Raw genomic sequence first — 22,686 nt, forward strand, 5'->3', positions numbered from 1 at the left:
ACAATTTAAAATTATTTAAGACTGGACAAAGAAACAAAAGTTTTGGTACTGTGTACCTTTGAGTACCATCAGAAAAAAATCACTAGGTACTGTATGTCTCTCTTTTAACATATAAGCATATGTAATAAACCAGGCAGAGGTTTCCCAAGTTAGTTCCTGGGAGAACACAAATTCTCTGCTACCTTGAGAACGAAGATCTAGATTTTGTTGGAGGCACTGCGGAGAAAGAAGTGAGACCGTACTCTCTGACACACCTGGAGACATCTATCACAAGCCTAGTGACATGCAGAATATGCAGATATCTGTCCATAATTTAAATGAATATTTGAGGGTAAAATTCATGTAAATCTACACCTCAAATGTATAAAATATATTCTTTCAATAAATTATTATTATATTTTAAATATTATTTTTACAATATAATTGAATAACATAATATATATTGTTTCTTTAAACATTAAACTTCATTGATATTAAAATGTAATAAATATTAAATATACAAATATAAATAAATGCCTTCATTCTGCATACTGTACTTGTAAATATAAATCCATCATTACTTCATGAATCGCCAGCAATGTGTTACCAGCTGCTCCACTTTCGGGTCTGCTTATGAACCAAAGACAGAAAGTTCAAATGTCACTTTGAAATATATTTCAATAACTTCACTGCACACAATTCTGAGTTCTCTGTTCCGATAGAAAGTATGTAAGATATTCTGTAATCACTCAGTCTCTGCAGAAAGACATTGTTACAGGTCTGTGCACACATAAAAATGTGAGGAACATCGTACAGAAAACAAGCAAAGGAAATAAATACTCCTCCACTAAATACTGTAGGCATGGATTTGTACATTTAGGTCACTCAACTAGCTCTGGGGAAAAAATAAAACAATAAATAATAGTTACTACTATAGCAGCTTGAGAAGGACAAATAACATTATCGTGTATTCTGAATGTGCTGTCATAGGTCAGGTACTTTGTATCCAACTTGTAGAACAAACAAGAGAGTGAAGGAAATATTTTGCTGCATTGAGAGTTCTAAAATTTATACCCGACTACAAACCTAAGGGTGACATGTAGTGTTGGGTGTATGGAAATTTTATACTAGTAAAATATGCATTTCACTGAGCTCTAAATAATACGTACAAACATTCCTGGAGCTATGGGGTAACATAATACAGTGATGATGATGATGAGAATCATCAGCAAGTTTTAGTCTCTTCTGATTGGCTGAATGAGTAATAACCCCTCCAGCTCACTGAGGTATTGGGTTCAATTCCTTCAGAGGTCCTACGAGGAGTGTGTATGTTCTTTCCACATTTGCATGGCTTTCCTCTGGGTGCCCTAGTTTCCTCCCAAAAACATACTGGTAATTAACCCCAGTGTTTAACACTGTCAAATTATGGGGTGTAATTATACACTTGCATAGGCATGTGCAGACTCATGGCAAAGGGTGCATGACCCCCTCCTGGAGAGATAGGCTAACCCACCTTACCTATGGGACATACACTACCATTCCTCTCCCCGGGACACACAGTACCGCTCTACTAATTCCTCTTACCCCCAAGACATACATTACTTACATGGCCCAGGCATCGGTCGCTGCTGATGTCTCCTCCCAGCTGTTTCTAGCACCCCCGGGGAAATGGCAACCTCATTTTCAATTCAAAATAGCTAAAGAGAGGTTGCCTTTTCCTTGGGAGTCAGAAACAGCCGAAAGGAAATGCTTTAGATAGGGGTTGAGGCTGACCTAGGGGTGTGTGGGATCACACCCTGCCCACCCCATACACATGGCTGTGTTCACTTGTAAGGCTGATGTATGTCTGATCTGAATGCTGCTGTTAAATACACATGGATGTATACATGGGAGAATGCCTTTTTATTGTGTCTTTTCTTACGTTTATCGGGTGCATTAATGTATCTAACTCTAAATAAACCTCTTAGGTCCGTATTCAATGGTATGACTGTTCATGGTCTTCAGCTGTGCTAATTCCTGAGAATTACAGTACAGCAACATCACAGATCTATTTCACCTGTATGAAGTACACAGAAAAATAATGTCTGTGGCAGCGCATGCCGGAGTATCGGTAATAATGTCAGGACCTTGCGGAAATAGTTAATATATGAATTTCCGCCTTAGTGTTTAGTTCCTCTGTACCTATTACTCCATTAGGTACATTAATGATTTGTACTTTGATGTTCACAATTTTAATAAATAAATGCTCTCCTTTAATACACTCTGTTGTTGCAAATGTTCAAAATGGGGAAATCTGCAACTTTTTAATATCATCCCATTTATCATATGATCCTTGGCAGATGCCACAGAGCAAAACCTGCTGGAATCTCATCTCTGGATAGAGGACAACATGCAACAAAAATAAACTACTGTACTTTAAAATAAGTATGATTTATTGCCTTGGAAATATTAAATTCTGGATGAAAAGCATGTGTTGCAAGTCCCAGTGGGAACCACTGCTTAAAGGTCATTCCACCTGTCTGATCTGTGTTTCGCACAACCTTACACAAAACAAATCTACTAGCCTAATCACAGCCTTCAAGTAAGGATTTGTATTCATACTTCAATAATATCAGTTCAGTTATACATAAATTTGGAGTGGGATAGGGCTTGGCCAACTGGTAGCCAATCAAAACATTAGAATGTTACAAAGACATGTATTACAGGTTGAGTCTCCCATATCCAAATATTCCGAAATACATATTTCGAAATATGGATTTTTTTTGTCATGACTGAGATAACGAAACCTTTGATTTTTGATGGTTCAATGTACACAAAGTTTGTCTAAGGCACAAATTATTAAAAATATTGTATAAAATTACCTTCAGATTGTGTGTATAAGGTGAATATGAAACATAAATGAATTTAATTTCTGTACACAAACTTTGTTTGAGCCACAAAATGATTGAATATATTGTATAAAATTACCAGCAGGCTGTGTGTATAAGGTGTATATAACACATAAATGCATTCTGTGTGTATATTTGTGTCCTATTCCCAAGATAATTCATTTTGGTATGCAATTATTCCAAAATACGGAATATTCCGTTATCCAAAATACCCCTGGTCCCAAGCATTTTGGATGAGAGAGAGAGGGAGAGAGATAGAGGGAGAGAGGGAGAGAGAGAGAGAGAGAGAGAGAGAGAGAGAGAGAGAGAGAGAGAGAGATTGAGGAGGTACAGTATACTGGGAAATTCCTTCCATGGGACAAAGTGAGATCGTGATTGCACGAGACACTGTTCTAGCTAGGCAAAAATTGGTTTTCCCCTCACCTTCTGGCCCCTGGATTCTGCTCTCCCTCTTGTGCATTGCTGATCAACAGGAGAGACCCCAATCATCTAGATTTTCTCTTCCAGCCACTGCATGAGCAGAGTGATGACCGGTAAGAGGAATGAGATGGGAAGGATGCTTCATTTGCTTTTCTGAAATGTCTAATCATACTACTCTACACAGTGCTGAGATTGCAGTGACTGTGGCAGGAAGTACAGGTGATCTGTGTAAAACTGCCGCCCAACCTGCATGGCAGCTGATTGACAAGTGGTGAAAGGCATTCTTCTAGTGGGGTACCGCAAATTCCATCAGTGGGGGTATATATGTTATTTGCCCAAAACAATTTCACTATACATATATCTGACAACAGTTTCAATTACATAGGGTGAAGAAACTATAAATACTGTAGATTGCTAGGCAGTCACTCTGTATAGGAACTAAAGAAAATGGATGACTATCACACATGCTGCTGAAAACATTAATTATCTGGCCAATATGGCAGCATCAATATGAATGACATAAGGAGCTAGATGAGTGACATCCCTTTGTGAGTGTGGGCTAAGATAAAGAATGCCTCCCAACATTTTGTATAAAGGGATGAGGAAGCCTTTGGCACGTGCAGGAGAAAAGAGCAAGACATTTTTACGGCAAAACTTTGCTTCGTGCTCTCATTCCTAATAGCATTGGCTGCCCACAGTCTCTTAGCCCTGTGTGGATGTGTTACCAGTGAGACAAGTATAACAATGACAAATATCACATAAATAGAGTAATTACACACAACACTATAATATTATAAAACGTAATAAGCAACAGTTTATTAATAATGATTATATATGTATATGAGCAAATAAAGATTAACAAACTATACTCAGCTCTTAAAAGATTCCCGAGAGTCCCGGGGAGCCCCTCCTTCTTTCTGCAAGGCCCAGTAATGTACGGGCAGTATATTGGTTTCTCCACTCCCGTAATGAGGCATAGTGTATGGTTTTGCAAACCCTTTTTATCCCCTGTGAGAAGGATGGGTGTAACAATAACCTCCCAATTTCTATATAGAAAGTATAGTATATATACAGCAGAATACCTGCATTAATATTCTACTTTATTCAATGGCCCCCTGCCAGAATTGCCTCAAATATAGCTTTTAACAAAAAGATACTGTAGGACACTGCTGTCTAATTTATCTAACTCAGCTAAAACATTTGACAGCATACTAAATAGCCATTGCTCTTGTGCATGAGATCATATGTGGATAGCAACATTTAGTAGATGCCTTTGATACAATATTATGTGTTCCAAGGCCTTTGACTGTGATAAAACAGAGGCACATAGTCTTTGATTATGCAGCTGGATGGAATATAAATTAAAGGTGCATTATCACTTATCCATGTTGGTTTCACACAAACAATCAGAATGTGTGTCAAAGGGCACTTTTCTACAACCATCTAATAAGACAGTTCAAACAATACAAGATGGCTGAAATGTGTGACAAAAGTCACATCACTATTATCAACCCATACTGATAAAGGATGTAACATAGCATGCAGTACAGTGCCTGAAAAGCATGAAAAAAAAATTGGTTGGGAGGTATGAGAATGCACATATTTATACACCCATATATATAGTGAAATTTCAAAGGAGTGAAACATGTACACAGAGAAGAGTGTTCCCTCTTTGCATGGAGGCTACCAATTATTTATCACACCTATAAATGGCTCTATGGGAATAATGGTATCAATCTATATTTTCATTAGGACTTCTTTGGTACCTTCCAAGCACAATTAAGGTGGGACAGCACTTTTCTAAGTAAATTTTAACCACTAACCCCTCCTAACTCTCCAAATTTTGCACCCCACTGTTCTGCTCCCCATGCCCACTGTGTCCCGCCCATTGCCCTTTTAAAATGTAAGTTCTTGCAAGCAGGGCCCATCTCCTCATGTCTTGTTATGTAATTATGCATTGTGCAAGTGTTAATTAGGTATAGAAAATAATCACTTGGAAACTAAGTGTTACAGAAAGCCAACGGACTCTAATGATTTTATTTCTAGCACAAGTGAACATCATAGGAACTGGCTCAGAAGTGTGCCAAAGAACCAGTTCCTCAGACTAAGATGGAATTGTAGTAGAAATGATGTCTGTACAGAACAAATTACAGTGATGCAGAAAATATTACAAGAGAAGAATATGATGAAGGAATGCTTAACCAATGTAAACAAATAGTCCTAGTAGAAGATAGAGAAGCTCTTATTCAGGAGAAGGAGAAAAGAAGAAATTAAGATCAAAAGGAATAATTCAAATGTGCCTTCATTGCAGAGTTTACAGGTCATCATAAAAAAATCGAATCAATTTTTCGTAGACATTTGATATCTCCTCTTAAAAGATCCAGGATTAAAGAAGATTATTCTTACTCAACCACAGTTTATTTATAGCAGGGCCCCTAATTTAAAGAAGAAATTGACTAAAAGTGCCATTAGAATTGTCACATCCTATAAGAAACAAAGGTTTTTTTCAGATGTGGAAGTTGTTTGGCCTCAAAGAGGTTAAAACAAAGGAAACCAAGTTTGAAAGAAATGAACAAACATATAAACAGCAACAATTCATGACTTGTCATATGACCAAAGTGGTATAGTACGTTGAGTGCAGTTGCCATTTAGTGGAGAACCAGTAGAGCTCTTAAAACCAAACTTGGAGAGCATATACGGAATATTAAGAAAGGTGAAACCACACACTCTCCATCCAATCATTTTAAAGAGGTCCATAATTGTTCAACTAAATACATTTTTCAATTTATGGCTATAGAGAATGTGAGAAACACTTGGGAGAAATAGAGACGTGGAGATACGATTGGCGAAGAGAGATGATCTGGATTTTTAACTTGAAAACTCATGTCCAAGGGGTCTTAACTTGGACTTCGAATTAAAATGGTTCCTTTAAAGCTTATTTTATTACCCATTTCCTTTCTTTTTGTGGTGTCCTTTTTAGTATTCAGTTTTAGCCTCCTTTTATTCCTATTGTTTTATAAATGCTGCCTTTTTAGCTTGCTCCTATCCCCATTTCTACACTGCACATTTTATATTTAATATCATCCTTTATTTGTGTATTACAATTACTATGATCCATGCTTATTTCTTTTATATATATATATATATATATATATATATATATATATTTTATGACTCATCACCTTTTTTTATTATATTAAAGGATATCTGGAGGGCTTAATATCTCCATGGGGATGCTTTCCATTAAACAATATGGTGGCTGGAGAACAATGGAAATGATTACAGGACTAAAGATGTCCGCTGACTGGCAGTAAAGTCGTCCCTGTGTGCCATAATACAAGAGGAGTATTTATCTTCCAAATTACAGCTCATTGCCCTCCCCAAGATGGACGTTAGACTTCAAAGCTGCATTCATAAATACAGAATATTGCCCTTCCCAATTATTATTATTATTATTTTTAATATATTTTATTATCTTTTATTTATAAGGTGTGAACAATATAGACAGATGCAGGCAGTCAACAAATTGACATAGATACAATTACAGCTCATTGCCCTCCCCTATATGTATGTTGGACTTCAAAGCTGCATTCGTAAATTCAGGATATTGCTCTTCCCAAAATGTCTGCCGGACCAGAAGTAGATGCGGCCCGGCATGCGTTCCAAGCACAGGAAGTGCTTTGAAAACATACTCAGTGTGTCCCCAAATATACTGCATCATGTTTGGAGGCTAGTATTGATATCGGGGACCTAATGACTTTAATGTTTAAGGTTGGGACAATCACCAATCCTGAAAAAATGGATCTTCCTCCAAACTGGAAGTGCCAATTACGCACTTCCGGTATGGCAAAAATTTAGCTAAACTCTGTTTTATTGCTATCTTTAAGGATTTTTAAACATTAGTACCATTTTTTAATGTCTGTTTTTATAATAGAGTATATTATGCATTATATAAGGTCACATCACTTACTTAAGATTATCAATTGATTGAGAATCACCTATCACCCGGATATGAAGGAAGGACAGGGTATATAAAGCAGATCCTGGAAGCAAGTGTCACAATTACTTTGAAGAAGAGAGTGATATCTCTCGAAACGCATTGGTGGAATTGTGACTTAATTATCTAATGGAGGAGCTATCCAAGATTGGTCCCTTGTCAAAGGAGCCTGCGAGAGGTTTCCGGAGACCTCCACCAGCTATATACCTATGGCCCTTTTACTAGGGACATTTGGTAATTCTCCAACTTTTAACCAGTTGTATCCTGTATACATTGTGTAGTTTATCATCATTTATATACTTTACTGATTTTAAATAATGGAAATTGTAAAGGAATAAATTAAGTGTGAATTTGTTACACTATGGTTTTTGCATATTTTATATTTTACATGTTATGAATTGCGCCCTTCAAGGGAAAGAACATTAGACCTACCAGCCAGTCTTGCTACGACTGAGGGAAGTATATATTTTTCTAGAAGCTCATTCTAACCTGGCTCATGAATCAACTGACAGCTGTGCTGCTTGATTGGAGCTGAGCTCCAATCATGTCGGGTGGAGGGAGGGGGCAGCAACACAGGCCTGGAATTCCCCTAGGCATTCCAGTCGCCAATAGGCATTTGCTTATAATACCTATGCATAGGGCCGGCTCTGCAACTAGACTTATGACTCCTTACCAAAAACTGGAGCAACAAACTAGTTATGTGCTTTATATGAGTGCAATAATAAACATGCATGCACACAAATACAGAACTTTATTCTACATAAAAAAACATTAGTAAATCAACTTAGGCAGTTTTTGTTTGAGGAAAGGTGACAGCTGTCTGTGCAAATACCCATTTTTCTGTGTGAAAAAGGTGACTTCTGCCTACTTTACCTCAGCTCAGGTTTTTACACTATGTCATTGTCCTCTTACAGCCCTCCTTGTATCTGACAGCTGATGCATGTGGGAGACAGACTACTAACTGTGACTATATCTCTGTTTGGTGAGGGAGAAGGTGAGCAGGCAACACCCCCTAGGCTAGGGGTCTTCAACCCATGGCCTGCTGACCGGGGTAGCCTGCTGACCGGGGGGAGCTGTTCCCCGTGGCCAGCCAACAGGCTGGTGGTGGTAAAGGTAGGGAGCCGGGTGCCCGCTGAGATTTAGTTACCACTGGGCTCCCGGCTCCATACCTGCACCACCAGCCAGAGGCTGGAGCTCAATCTTGAGCTCCATCTTCTGCAGTGTGTGCAGTGCACTATGGGAGAGACATCATGACATCTCTCCCATAGCTCAGACAGAAGAGCAGATGGGCAGACCAGAGGCAGCAGACGTGGGAGCGAGGTTTAAGGTAAGTAGTAGAATTTTTTTTGTAAGCGGCTTCACTACTATTAGGGGGCATTACTATTAGCGAGCATTTCTATTATGGGCACTACTACTAGGAGCATTACTTTTAGGGGCACTACTGCTAAGGGTAATACTATTAGGGGCACTATTACTAGGGGTATTACTATTGGGGTCACTACTACTAGGGGCATTACTATTAAGGGCACTAATACTAGGGGGCATTACTATTAGGGGCACCATACTAGGGGGCATTACTATTGGGGCACTACTAGGGGGCATTACTATTAGGGGCACTAATACTAGGGGGCATTTCTATTAGGGGCACTACTACTAGGGGGCATTTCTATTAGGGGCACTACTACTAGGGGGCATTTCTATTAGGCGCACTACTACTAGGAGGCATTACTATTAGGGGCACTATTACTAGGGGGCATTACTATTGGGGCATTACTATTAAGGGTACTAATACTAGGGGTATTACTATTGGGGTCACTACTACTTGGGGGCATTACTATTAAGGGCACTAATACTAGGGGGCATTACTATTGGGGGCACTACTACTAGGGGCATTACTATTAGGGGCACTAAAACTAGGAGGAATTACTACTAGGAGCACTACTACTAGGGGGCATTTCTATTAGGGGCAGTAGTACTAGGGGGCACTAATACTGGGGCACCACTAATGGGGGCATTGCATAAGGGACACTACATAAGGGGCACTACCACTGGGGGCACTATATAAGGGACACCACCACTAGTGGGGATACTACATAAGGGGCATTACCACTGTGGGCTCTACATAAGGGACAGCACTACTGGGGGCACTGAATAAGGGGTACTACCACTGCTGGGGGCACTACATAAGAGGCATTACCACTGTGGGCACTGCATAAGGGGCACTGCACTACCATTACTGAGGGCCCAGCATGTGGGGCACTACCACTACTGAGGACACTGCACATGGGACACTGTCACTACTGGGGGAACTACATAATGGGCATTGCATAAGGGGCACCACTACAGTGGGCATTGCGGCATTGCATTAGGGGCACTACTGCTGTGGGCATTATGTTTAAGGGGCACTACTACTGTGGGCATTGTGTATAAGGGGCACAAATGTGGGCATTGTGTAAAAGGGGCACTGCTGTGTGTCATACATGAATAAGGGATGACTATGTGGTGTAATGTGAATTGGGTGAATCAAGATTGTGCTACTGTGTGGCGTATAGCTTAGTGGCCCTTGGAATTCGTGGAATTTTATAATGAGGCCCACACTGTGGAAAATATCAAAGACCCCTGCCCTAGTCTATGGCTGGTGTCCGGACTGCCGCTCCTTCATCAGCACGGTGGAAAGGGAGTGAATCCAATAACTTCACTGACAGCAGAAAGGCTAACCCAGCCTCCTCACTCTTGGCAGCGGATCTGAGCTCTGTCTTCAGCAGCCATCGCTTTGCTGTCAGGGTTGCTCAGTTGGACTTTTCCTCACATTTGGTAAGCCGGGGTGCTCTCTAAGCCCTGCACATATGTCCTTCCTCTGCTGCACTTGTGGGCATTCTCAAAAAGCCTCCCTCTCTTTAGGATTCATCATGGTCACTTAAAAGCTTTATGTATTGTATATCAGTGACTAGAATGGTTTCTGTATTGTATACCAATCACTAGAATGGTCCCTGTATTGTATAGAGATCACTGTAATGCTGTCTGTATTATATTGAGGTTACTAGAATAGACTCTGCTTTTCCAGATGTAGCTGGTACCAGAGGCGTATTTAGACCTCATGGGGCCCTAAGCAAGACCGATTTGGGGCCCCCCTTCCTCAAACAATCCATAACACTATATTTTAGTTCCTGAGGACTCTGTCTTGCATTGCTTACCTTCTATTTCTGCAATGTACCCTCTCTGGATGTGCACCTTACCTTCTTCTAACTTCTTCCTGGCTAGGCTCTCTCTGTGCGTGAAACATCACATGCAGCACACAGTGCAGGGGAGAGGAGAGTGAGCAAGAGCGGCACCCAGCAGCTGTCCAATGTGCTGACAGTCAGGCTGGTACTTATTACAACCCTCCAATATACAATCCTGTTGGCGAGCCCCCTGGGTCCCGCCGGGGGCCCTAAGCGGCCGCCTGTGTTGCCTAGCAGTAAATCTACTACTGGCTGGTACGTGCTGTATTTGTATATATCTCTTTGAAAAAAACATTGTTCTGAAGCTGGGGCTGCAGCACAGTCCTAAACTAAAAGAGGTGGAGCCACAACAACTGCATCCCCAAACGCTGCCTTGCTAATCTAACATCAACGGCCGGGAGCTGCAGCCCCAGCTTCTGGTATAAGCCACAACAAAATTAAATGGGATGTAGTCAGGAAGTCGACGGTGTAAATACCGACCACCGGCCTCCCGACTGTCCCGACGAGAGGGAGGGTTAGGTTTTAGGGCTCCCGGGGGGACTTAAGGTTAGGCACCCTCCTGGGAGGTTTTAGGTTTAGTTTAGGGGAAGTGGGGGTTAGGGTTAGGCACCCCCGAGGGGAGGTTATGATTAGGCCCCCCCCTGGGAGACTTAGGGTTAGGCTGCGGAGAAGGGGGGGGTTAGGTTTAGGCACTTAGATGGAGGTTAGGATTAGGCACCCCTAAGGGAGAGTTAGGGTTAGGGGGGAAATAGGGTTAGTTATACTTACCTAATTAGCGATCGGGATCTTTACCTCTGCCGGGCTTTCGCTTTCGGGATTTGAACCACCGGCCATGCGGCCGGCAGTAATACCTACTACTCCCAATTAAACAATCCATGCCTATAGGGATTTTGTTAAGCCATTTTTTGCCACTGCAATACGCGTGTAGAAAAATTGGGGCAACTTGCTTCTGTCTACCCTCCAGGCTGAAAGTTGGCAGACGGCCCCTGGGCAGAAGCATAAATTCATATACAGATAAGAAATTCTAGAAAATTATCTGGATATATGATTGCTGAATGCCTGCATTCCTGTTAATACATATTGTCTAAGTAAAAACTGATTGGGCATGTAAGGATTTACAAAAATAAATTATTTAATTATGCCAAAGTTTCAGTTACTCTCCTTGAATATTGTCAAGGACTGCTAGGCATTCACTTTTTGGACTGCACAGTGGTCGGTATATATACATATATATATATATATATATATATATATATATATAGTGTTTCTTTTTAAAACTTTCAAATTACAGATTTTTCTTTCTGTTTATACATATGTTAATTAATTGCACGTTTGTCTGCAATTCTACATAAAATGTACGCACAGTTCTATATATTTATTTGTTATTACGTTTCAGTTCAGCTAAGTCCCTTTTAACGAACTCCAATGCCCTCTGGTAAAGATCATGTTGTCAAACAGTAATCAGTTGATTACTACACACCAAAAAATGCATTAAAAGTTTTCATTATAAGTTTGCTCTGCATGCAGAATGACTATTGTAATTTCCAACTGCTCTTACTAATGGCTTATCTAGCTCTCTGGCAGCGCTGGAACGGAGCATTTGGGACACACTGGCTCAATTAAAAGAAAATAAATCATGACTAGGCAATTAAAATGTATTTGTTTTCATACATATTCTAACCATGTCTGAGTTGATCTGAGAAAAGTGGAAAGGAACTATCAGAAGCTGTACTGCAATTCACATTTAAAAAAATAAATAAAGCACCACTATCATCATTTTTCCAATTTAATGCAATTGGGCTTTGTGAACTGTGGAGGAGCTCCATTAGTTCAGAAAGAATAACGCTGTAATAAGCAATGCAATTTAAAATGGAACTTTTTATAATAAATAAATAAATCAATGCAGGCTGTTAAATGACTACTGGAACAGAAGAAACTGATTACAAGCTATGCCACTACCAAATCATCATACAAATATACTGTACACTCAGTGGCCACTTTATTAGGTAGCCCTGTATACCTAGGGCTAGATTTACTAACCTGTGGTTTGTCAAAGCCACCGATGATCTTTGGCTTTGACCGATGAATTTAACGCACCAACAGGCTTGTTTAGCATTGATTCCTCTTGCCACTTTAAATCCGTCAGTCAAAGCCTCCAATCTTCACCAGCTTTGACAAACCGCGGGTTAGTAAATCTAGTCCCTTTTCTTTTTCAGCCAATCATGTGGCAGAAACACAGTGGCTAAAAGTATGCAGGCATGGTCAAGAACTTACTTTGTTATTCTAATTAAATATGACAATTTGACAATGGGGAAGAAATGTGATCTTAGTGACTTTGACCATGGAATGATTGTTGGTGCCAAACAAGGTGGTTTTAGTATGTCAAAAACTGTGATTTTCATGCACAACAGTCTGTATAGTGTACAGAGAATGGTGGCAAAACAAAAAACATCCAGTGAATGTCAGTTATGTGGGCAAGAATACTTGAGAGAGAACAGAAGAGAATGGCCAAACTGAAAACAGTAACTGAAATAACCATCTATTACCCCAGTGGTATGCAACAAAGACATTGAAGTGGATGGCCTACAGTAACAGAAGACGACACCAGGTTCCACTCCTGTCACCTAAGAACAGTAAACTGAAGCCACACTGTGCACAGACTTACCAACACTGGACATTTTAAGAGTGGAACTAAGTTGATGAAATTTGATTACTGCTGAGACATGCAGATGGTAGGGTCAGAATTTGGTGTAAACAACATGAATCCTTGAATCCATTCTGCCTTGTGTCAGTAGTTCAGGCTGAGATTTATGGTGTAAAGGTGTGGGGAATGTTTTCTTGGGAAACATTAGGCAAATGAATACCAATAGTGAATCATTTGAATGTCACAACTAGGGGTGTGCACCGGCCACTTTTCGTGTTTTGTGTTTTGGTTTTGGATCTGGATCTTTCTTCGTGTTTTGGATCTGGATTGGTTTTGCCAAAACCACCCTTCCCGTGTTTTGGGTTCTTGGTTTTGTGTTTTGGATCTGTATTTTTTGAAAAAAAGCATAAAAACAGCTTAAATCACAGAATTTGTGGGTTTTTCTGCTCCTATGCAATTATTAACCTCAATAACCTTCATTTACACTCATTTCCAGTCTATTCTGAACACCTCACACCTCACAATATTGTTTTTATGGCCAAAAGATTGGACCAAGGTAGCTGGATGACTATGCTAAGCAACACGAGTGGGTGGCACAAACACGTGGCCCATCTAGGAGTGACACTGCAGTGGCAGACAGGATGGCAGTTTGAAAAACTAGGCCCCAAACAGTACATACTGCAAAGAAAAAAAAGAGGTGCAAGATGGAATTGTCCTTGGGCCCTCCCAACCACCCTTATGTTGTATAAATAGGACATGCACACTTTAACAAACCAATCATTTCAGCGCCAGGGTCTGCCACATGACTGTGGCTGAAATGATTGGTTCGTTTGGGCCCCCACAAAACAAGCTGGCAATTAATGTGTCCCTGCACAAACTGGCTCTACGGAGGCAAGATGTCGTCCTCATCCTCCTCATCCACCGATTCCTTGGATAAAACAGGAAAAAGGGATTTAGGTGTCCCTGGACTGCTTACGGTCTTAGCCAAAGTTTCTGAACTTGACAGTAACTTTTTATGAACGCGCTGCAGGTGCTGTATAAGGGAGGATGTTCCTAGGTGGTTAACGTCCCTACCCCTACTTATTTCACCTTTACATATGGTACATATGGCAAGACAGTTGTTGTCCGGATTTGGATAGAAATATTGCCAGACCAAAGAGGTGGAATGTTTGGTCTTCTGCCCAGGCATGACCGTGATGGGCTTTTTCATCATATGGACAACAACTGTCTCCCCCGGAGCCTGATTTAAACAAACCACATCACCATCAGAATCCTCCTCGCCAACTTCCTCCTCAGTGCCAGCTACACCAGTATCCTCATCCTGTTGTACTTCAACAGTGACATCTTCAATTTGCATATCAGCAAGTGGACTGTGGGTGCTCCTTTCAGCACTTGCAGGGGGCATGCAAATGGTGGAAAGAGCCACCTCTTCCCGTCCAGTGCTGGGAAGGTCAGGCATCGCAACCGCCACCACACTTGGACTCTCCTTGGGGATTTGTGATATCTTCTTAGAACGCACAGTTCTTTGCTGTGCTTTTGCCAGCTTAACTCTTTTCATTTTTTTAGTGGGAGGAGGGCTTCCATTGTCATGTGAAGCTGAACCACTAGTCATGAACATAGGGAAAGACCTTAGCTGTTCCTTGCCACTCCGTGTCGTAAATGGCATATTGGCAAGTTTACGTTTCTCTTCAGATGATTTAAATGTTTTTTTCAAGGTCATTTTCCTGAACTTTGTCATTTGGGATTGTATGTGCCCTCTACTATGACAATGGGCATCGTTGATGGCATGTTATCGTCTATGTCATAACTACTGGCAGCAGCTTCAGCACTAGGAGGAAGTGGTTCTTGATCTTTCCCTATTTTATTTTTATCGGAGAAAGTTTGGTCCTCCATTTATGTTATATTGATATATACGTGTGGCTAAGGCGCACACAAACACAGAAAATATTTTTTTTATTTTTGCTGAAGAGTAGTGCACTTTGTGGGTTACACCACCCTTTAAGAAATGAGCCAGCCGGCTCTTTACTTATGGGACACAGGCGCACGCTTGGCGCTGCTCCTTTGTTGATGCACGTGCAGCCACAGTGCACACAATTCACAAACACAGAAAATATTTTTTTATTTTGTTTGGAGTGTACTTTGGGGGTTACAGTACCCTTTAACGGTCAAGCCAGCCGGCCTTTCACTTATGACACAGGCGCACGCTTGGCACTACTTTGTTGATGCACGTGGCTACTGCGCACACAATTCACAAACACAGAAAATATTTATTTATTTGGTTTGGAGTGTACTTTGGGGGTTACAGCACCCTTTAACGGTCAAGCCAGCCGGCCCTTTACTTATGACACAGGTGCACGCTTGGCACTACTTTGTTGATGCACGTGCGGCTACTGCGCACACAATTCACAAACACAGAAAATATTTTTTTATTTGGTTTGGAGTGTACTTTGGGGGTTACAGCACCCTTTAACGGTCAAGCCAGCTGGCCCTTTACTTATGACACAGGCGCACGCTTGGCACTACTTTGTTGATGCACGTGGCTACTGCGCACACAATTCACAAACACAGAAAAAATATATTTGTTTTTAGCACTTGGGGGAGCACCCCTGACAGACAGAGCACCCCCTGGACAACACTACAGCACCCCTTTAGGACTGGGACACTGCACAGGACTTTGGAGTGGACACAGCCCCTATGGACAACTGACTGCACAACACAGTCCAGCCAGCCCCTATGGACTTTGAAGTAGTGGACACAGCCCCTATGGCCAACAGCAGCACAGCACAACACAGCCAGCGCCTATGGACTTTGAAGTAGTGGACACAGCCCCTATGGACAACAGCAGCACAGCACAGCACAACACTACTCTGCACTACACTACACTACACAGCCAGTACAGCCCTAACTCCCACCCTCCCTCTTCACTGTCCACAGCCGAGTGAGAAAATGGCGCTGACACGGGTACCTTATATAGGATCCAAAACCCGCAAGACCCGGAAGGCGGGATGATGACGTTTTGCCTCGATTTCAGATCCGAGTCAGGCGGGAAAAGTCGAGCCTGACCCGGATCGGCCTCAGATTGGGGGGGTTCGGGGGGGTTCGGATTTCAGAAATCCGAACCCGCTCACCCCTAGTCACAAACTACCTGAGTATTTCCCTTTATGACCATAGTCTACCAGTCTTCTAATATCGACTTCTAACAAGATAAAGCGCCATGTTACAAAAACACACACCATTTCAAGCTAGTTCCACACACATGAGAATGAGTTCAGCGCACTCCAATGACCTCCACATTTAACAGATCTCATTCCAGCAGAGCATCTTTGGGATGTGGTGGAACCGGAGATTCTCAGCTGACAAATCTGCAGCAACTGTGTGATGCCAACATATCAACATAAACCAGAATCTCTACAGAATTTGGAATATTATCAGCAACTTGTTGAATTCATAACAGAGTCTTTAAACTGTTCTAGGGCAAAGGGGTGTCCTCCTCAGTACTAGAGAGGTGTACCTAATAAATTGGCCACTAAATGTTTTTCTACATTGCACCAATTAAGTATTAGTTTAGTAGCCTAAATAACAGGCCCAGGTAGATTTTTTTGTAATGAAAGTAATTTACTAATTTCAAAATAGATGTATTCACAGAGCATAATATTGTACTTACTGTATAAGCATGAATGTAAATAGGCTTAGATCCACTTGTCCTACCTACTGTTAGTTTAGAACCACTCCCTTAGTGTTTAGTGTTTTACTTTTCCTCTTAGAAGTCTGCTTGCTGGTGTATTCAGTCAATGAGAGGAAGAGGGCACTGCTACTATCTTTATTTCATATGTCAAAATTGTATATACTATCAATATTTTTACATATATTACATTAATAATTTTGTTCCTATGCGAGTGCTTTCCAACATAAAAGTACATCTGTAGTCACAGCTATTACTAGGGTTGTGCAAAATATGGTATCGACACCCTGCAGCCAGTAGCGATATTGCAGAGCAGTCTGAAGAGTCCAAGAGACATACCGGGCAAGCCCCCAACAGCCTGCAGAGTGGTCCAGAGCATCTTTTGGGCACTCTGGACAGTACTCCCCTTCCTAGAGCCAGTGGCCCTGCCCCATAGGTGAGACTTCATTTTGTCACAGGTTTAGGGGGTGGGTCCGACAGAGGGAGCACTGCCGTCCTGTTACGGCCCTGTCTATAGTGTAAAATGATTTTCTTTGAAATAATACACCAAGTCTACAACTGCCAAAGACATGTTCAAATCAAGTTGTTTTGTAAGTAATTTTTTTGTCAGACTCCTAAATCAGGTTTATCCCCTTATAATGTACACTTGACCACTTGATGTTTATTTAGATATATCACCTTGTTACAGAAAATCTTTTGTTTTCAGGTGTGCACAACGAACATATCTGTAACAGGTGCAGATTGCATATGGGCCCACACCGCATACCCTGTACCCATAAACTATAAGTACCTCTGTCGATGCCACAGACATCACAGGAAAAAAATGGCACAAGTGCCTGTGCAATTTTTCTGGAGATCAGCGCATGTGCCATTGAGTGAGACTGCACATGGGCCAGCACCTCTCTTTAACATCTCTTTAACCTCCCCTGTTGTGCACAGTAAGGCATGTATTCCTATGCCTAGTCTGTGTTTAGCAGTTGTTGCGACTATCTGACTACCTATTCCCATAGTCACAAATGTTACATCCTTGTTGTGATTGCCTAAATTACTTATTTCTGTAAGTCTTGTACTTACCCATATAAGTGGCCATAATTACTGTCACAGCGCGCAGGATCCCGGCGTTCACTTACCAGGACTGGTGGCGCTGGTCGGCATCGGGACAGCGGGCGGGGAGTTTCTGGTGCCCGATGCTGAAGTGCCCTGGCTATCTCCCTGCGGCTGGTGGCAGCTCCTCTTTGCTGCTCAGAGACAAATTTAAAGGGACAGGTGCGTGGAATAGTGACGTCACTGTGGGCAGCATATCTAAACTGTCACTATATAGGGAGAGGTCTTGACACTTCTCCATTGCCAGAGTATAGGCTCTCAACCATATTCCAGCATTTCCAGTGTTTGCAGTTGCTCGGTAATGATCTTGGCTTCATCCATGACCTGCTTCCATCTCCTCCCTGGTACTTCTCTTGGTATTCCGGTTTTAACCTTGGCCATTCACTGTGACCTGCATACGTTTGCTCCCTGGTGCCATCATGTCTGTTTGGTGCTGACCCGGCTTGTCAACTGCTCTGTACGTCTTCATCATTCTCCGCTCCATCCAGAGTACACGAGCACCTGTATTAGGGAACCTAGTCTGAGGGTCGTGATCTGCATGTCGGACACAGTTAAGTCCAAACCTCCTTGCTGGGGTGCCTGGTGAATCTCAAAATACGTGTTATCATCCTCCAACCATCCATGAGTTGTGACAATTATCTTGTTACAGGTAAGCTCTCTTCCATTACTTCAAACTCTCTGTTGACAAACTCTACCAAGTTTCCTCATACCATCAAAATTCTCAGTTCTACTAATTACCAACAGCTATCCACCTCTCTGCAACAACTTTTCTTCCCAATTTCTGTTTTTTCCAAATCCTGATATGGTTGTACCACATCTTAACTAAACCTCAACAACAGCCCTTGATCAAGTGGCCTCAACTACTCTTCACAATCCATGTCAGCCTCAGTGGCAGATGTATCAAGCCTTGGAGAGAGATAAAATGGAGAGCTATAAAGTAAGAAACAGCTTCTAACTGTCATTTTACAAACTATCAAATCCATTTATCATACGGAGCAAATTTAAAAAGCGTATGATTATGGTGCTCCAGCCAATCAGCTACTAACTGTCATCTGTTTGAAAAGTGACAGTTGGGAGCTGATTGGCTTGAGCCCCATTTATAAAACACAAAGAGTTTTAAAACTTGTTGCGTACAATAAAACTCATTGATAAATGAGCCGATTTGTTGGTTCTTCATTTCTCTCCACTTTAACTCTCATGAAGGTTTGATACATCTACCCCTCTGTCAGCCATGGAACACTAAAGAAATGCAACAACATTTGCTCAAAGTAGGACACCATTGGTGTAAACCCAATACAGTACTTCTCGCCATGACTTGCTCACATAGGGCCTGATTCATTACGGATCGCAATATTGTATATGCACGCAATTCAACTGATATAGTATGCTAATCCATTACGATCACAATGTAAACTCAGCACTACATAAGGATGCCAACTTTACATTGCAGACATTCATAATACTTAGCAGAATAGCGAAACCATCGGTCCAAGCAAATACCATTGCAGCCTCACGCACACTTGCACAAGCTCTGACTTTATTCAGAAATGGCTAACATCATTGCACGCTATGAGACCTCAGACTGCATATGGCATCACAGTGGATAATTTATGCATGCCCCTGCAATGGTGTGCAAACGCACTAGCATGCCTGTGTTTCCCCGACCACCCCTCATCACCACCCACAAATGATGTTTCCTGTCAATCAATCAATCTGTGAAGGGCCTGCGTAGCCTCTGCGATCGCAATAGCTAGTTCGCGCACAAGCCCTGCTTTGCATACACATGCGCAGTACACAACAATCGGCCGATTGCATGTGCATTTGCAGTTGCGTACGTTAGTGAATCAGGCGCATATACAGCTATCTACCACTCCTGTCAAAATATTCTGTATACTACTAAACAAATATGCTTCCTATCTCTTATATTTGCTCAGGTTTTTAAACCCCAAAATTGTTTTAAAACATTAAAATCTCTTCTTAGACCTCCCACACCCAACCCACCAACCACCATCAGTGCCCAATCTTGCTTTCTTCTGTACCTAATGGACAAGATTGTTAACAACCTGTTCAATTCCTTCCTTGAACCATTTGGCACCTTCTCTTCATTTGCTCCCACAAATAAAAATTAGAAGCTATATTTACTGAAGTGAGAGTTTTTAGAAGTGGAGATGTTGTCCATAGCAACCAATCAGATTCTAGATATTATCTTCTAGAAGGTGCTAGTTAAATGTTAAGTAGATTCTAATTGATTGCTATGGGTAACATCTCCACTTCTAAAAACTCTCACTTTAGTAAATTTACTCCTTGGTATCTAATCTTCTCATCTTCCTATTCTACTACCTATTCTCCTACTTCTCCATTTGATCCTATATCCTCACAAATCAGTTGATCCCTGTCTACTGTGCTTATTCTAACCTGGACTAAAACTGTAGTCTCTCTTTCTCTCTCTACTGGTATCTTTACATTCTTGTTCAAGCAAGCACTGATTATTCCTCTTCTGAAAAAACAAAATTTGGACCCAAATTCTCTCTCAAATTACCTTCCCATCTCTCATCTCCCTTACCCCTTCGAGCCTCTTGAGAGACTTGCCTACACTCACCTCACCCAGAGTCTGATTCACAGTTGTACACTTATGCTGACGCATTTGCAAATTTGTACACAGCAAATGTTGCAGCCTCGAGGATGTATATTGAGATGTCCACCAGAGGCTTTGCAAATCCAAGTGACTGCATACAACGATGCAGCTCGGTCACAGATCAGTTGATTATTGAAGTCCTAAATAACCCGATAGTTGTGCCGAATAGCCACTGTAACTGAGATGCTGGAGCCATTTTTTTCTGCTCACAGGATCGCAGTCGCAGCGGAAATGGTCATTTCATGCCTGTGTTTGAGTCGCCACCTCCCCGTTGCAACCCACAAATGGTCCCTTCCTGTCAATCACTTTGCAGATAAATTCTCACTGTAAGCGGCATCGGTAATGAAACTTGACGCCTGCACAGTGCGAATCAGATGCATGTGCAGATTACCGATAATCACTTAAACTGTGTAAATATTGGCATCGCATCCATCGCTGAATCAGGCCCTAAGGTAGTAGTCAATATTTCATCACTGCTAAGCCAAAAGACTGTAACTTCTAATTCTCGTGGATGTCTCTGCTGCATTTGACACTGTTCTTCATTCTCTTCTCACACAATGCTACATTCCGTAGGTCATTAGGAACCAATCCTATCCTGGCCCCTATTCCTACTTAACAAATCACACTTTCAGTGTTTGCTTCTCTGGATCCACACACTTGCTATTTGACTGGATCATATAGCCCACTACACACTTTTAACTAGAGATGTGCGTTGAACCCCGTGTTTTTATTTTTGTTTTGGATCAGGATATATCTTCGTGTTTTGGTTTTGCAAAACCACTCTCAAGTGTTTTGGTTTTGGATCTGTTTTTAAAAAAAAAAAAAATATTGAAATGCTTTTAAAGACAGCTAAAATCATGTAATTTTTTGCAACCCAAAACCCGAAATTTGGATTTAAAATCTGAATTCCGAACCGCTGGAAGATCAGAATCGCGGCTCTGATTTATCTGGTTCTCTGCAGGAGATTTGAACCGCGACTCAGATATGTCCAGATTCACTAAATATAAGTGGATTCGGATTTCTGGAGAACCAAACCGCACGTCTCAACTTTTAACCCTTGCAATCTTGCTGGATCAGTATGCAAAATGTGAATTTAACCTTAAGTATCAAATCCTTATTCCCTATAGATTGTAAATTTATGAGCTGGGCCCTCTTATCTTTATGTCTGTCTGCTATTACCCAGCATAAATTTAGCCAGAAATGGAGTTTGGTCGACACAGGATTTGCTCTGGTACTAAATAATCCAGTTTACTGATTTCACAATAAATCTTATAACCAAAGTGAATGCAACATTTTTTGCAATAAAAAAGCATTTTAACATTTTGCTTCAGAAAATTTAATTCCATATTCCCAGTCTTCACTTCTAATCATTACAGTGTAATTACTCACATATATATATTTAGCACAGATATGATGGGGAATGCATACAGCGGATGCAGGCTACTGATCAGCCAACTGCTCATTGATGTTTCAAAGTTTAATACAAGAAATAGTAATCAAGTCCTTCTACTAATATTGGAATTCAATATTCAATCAGTTGCACTTAGGAATGTGTGAACTGATTATTTCTGCAAAAATGAAAGCATTCCCATGGAACTTAAGAGCAGACAAATCTCATATCTCAAACTGTATAGGCTTAACATTTTTAATCTACTATCTAGATCCTTGATGCAACGATAAAGGTTCTAAAAACTGTCTAAAATATAAATGTTATTAATTATTAAATGTTTCTTGTAATGTTAATATTGCAAAAAACATTTTTTTAAAACAGTAATCAGATTTATTAATGTTTCAAAATCATTTTAACCTTTTAGACATTTTAAACGGTTCAAAACATGAGTGTAAATGACTTTATATACTTCTGCAGACCACAATCTTATCTACATTTTTGGAACCGTAATATATGTCCTTAATATTATAACTGTAACTCTTACCCACTTCTTCCATCTATTGATGGGTGTACACTTGAATAGATTTATTAATAGGCAAACAGAGTTGGATTAAGGTTTGTAGGGGACCCTACCAATACAATTGTCAGTAAGATATGCTGGTGATGTTATTAAAAAGTATAAAGTGTAAATACTCCCAGCACCACAAATGTATTAAACACACTGTA

This window comes from Taudactylus pleione, unplaced genomic scaffold (assembly GCF_031769625.1).
Source record: "Taudactylus pleione unplaced genomic scaffold, aTauple2 ptg000316l, whole genome shotgun sequence".
Taxonomy (NCBI): Eukaryota; Metazoa; Chordata; class Amphibia; order Anura; family Myobatrachidae; genus Taudactylus; species Taudactylus pleione.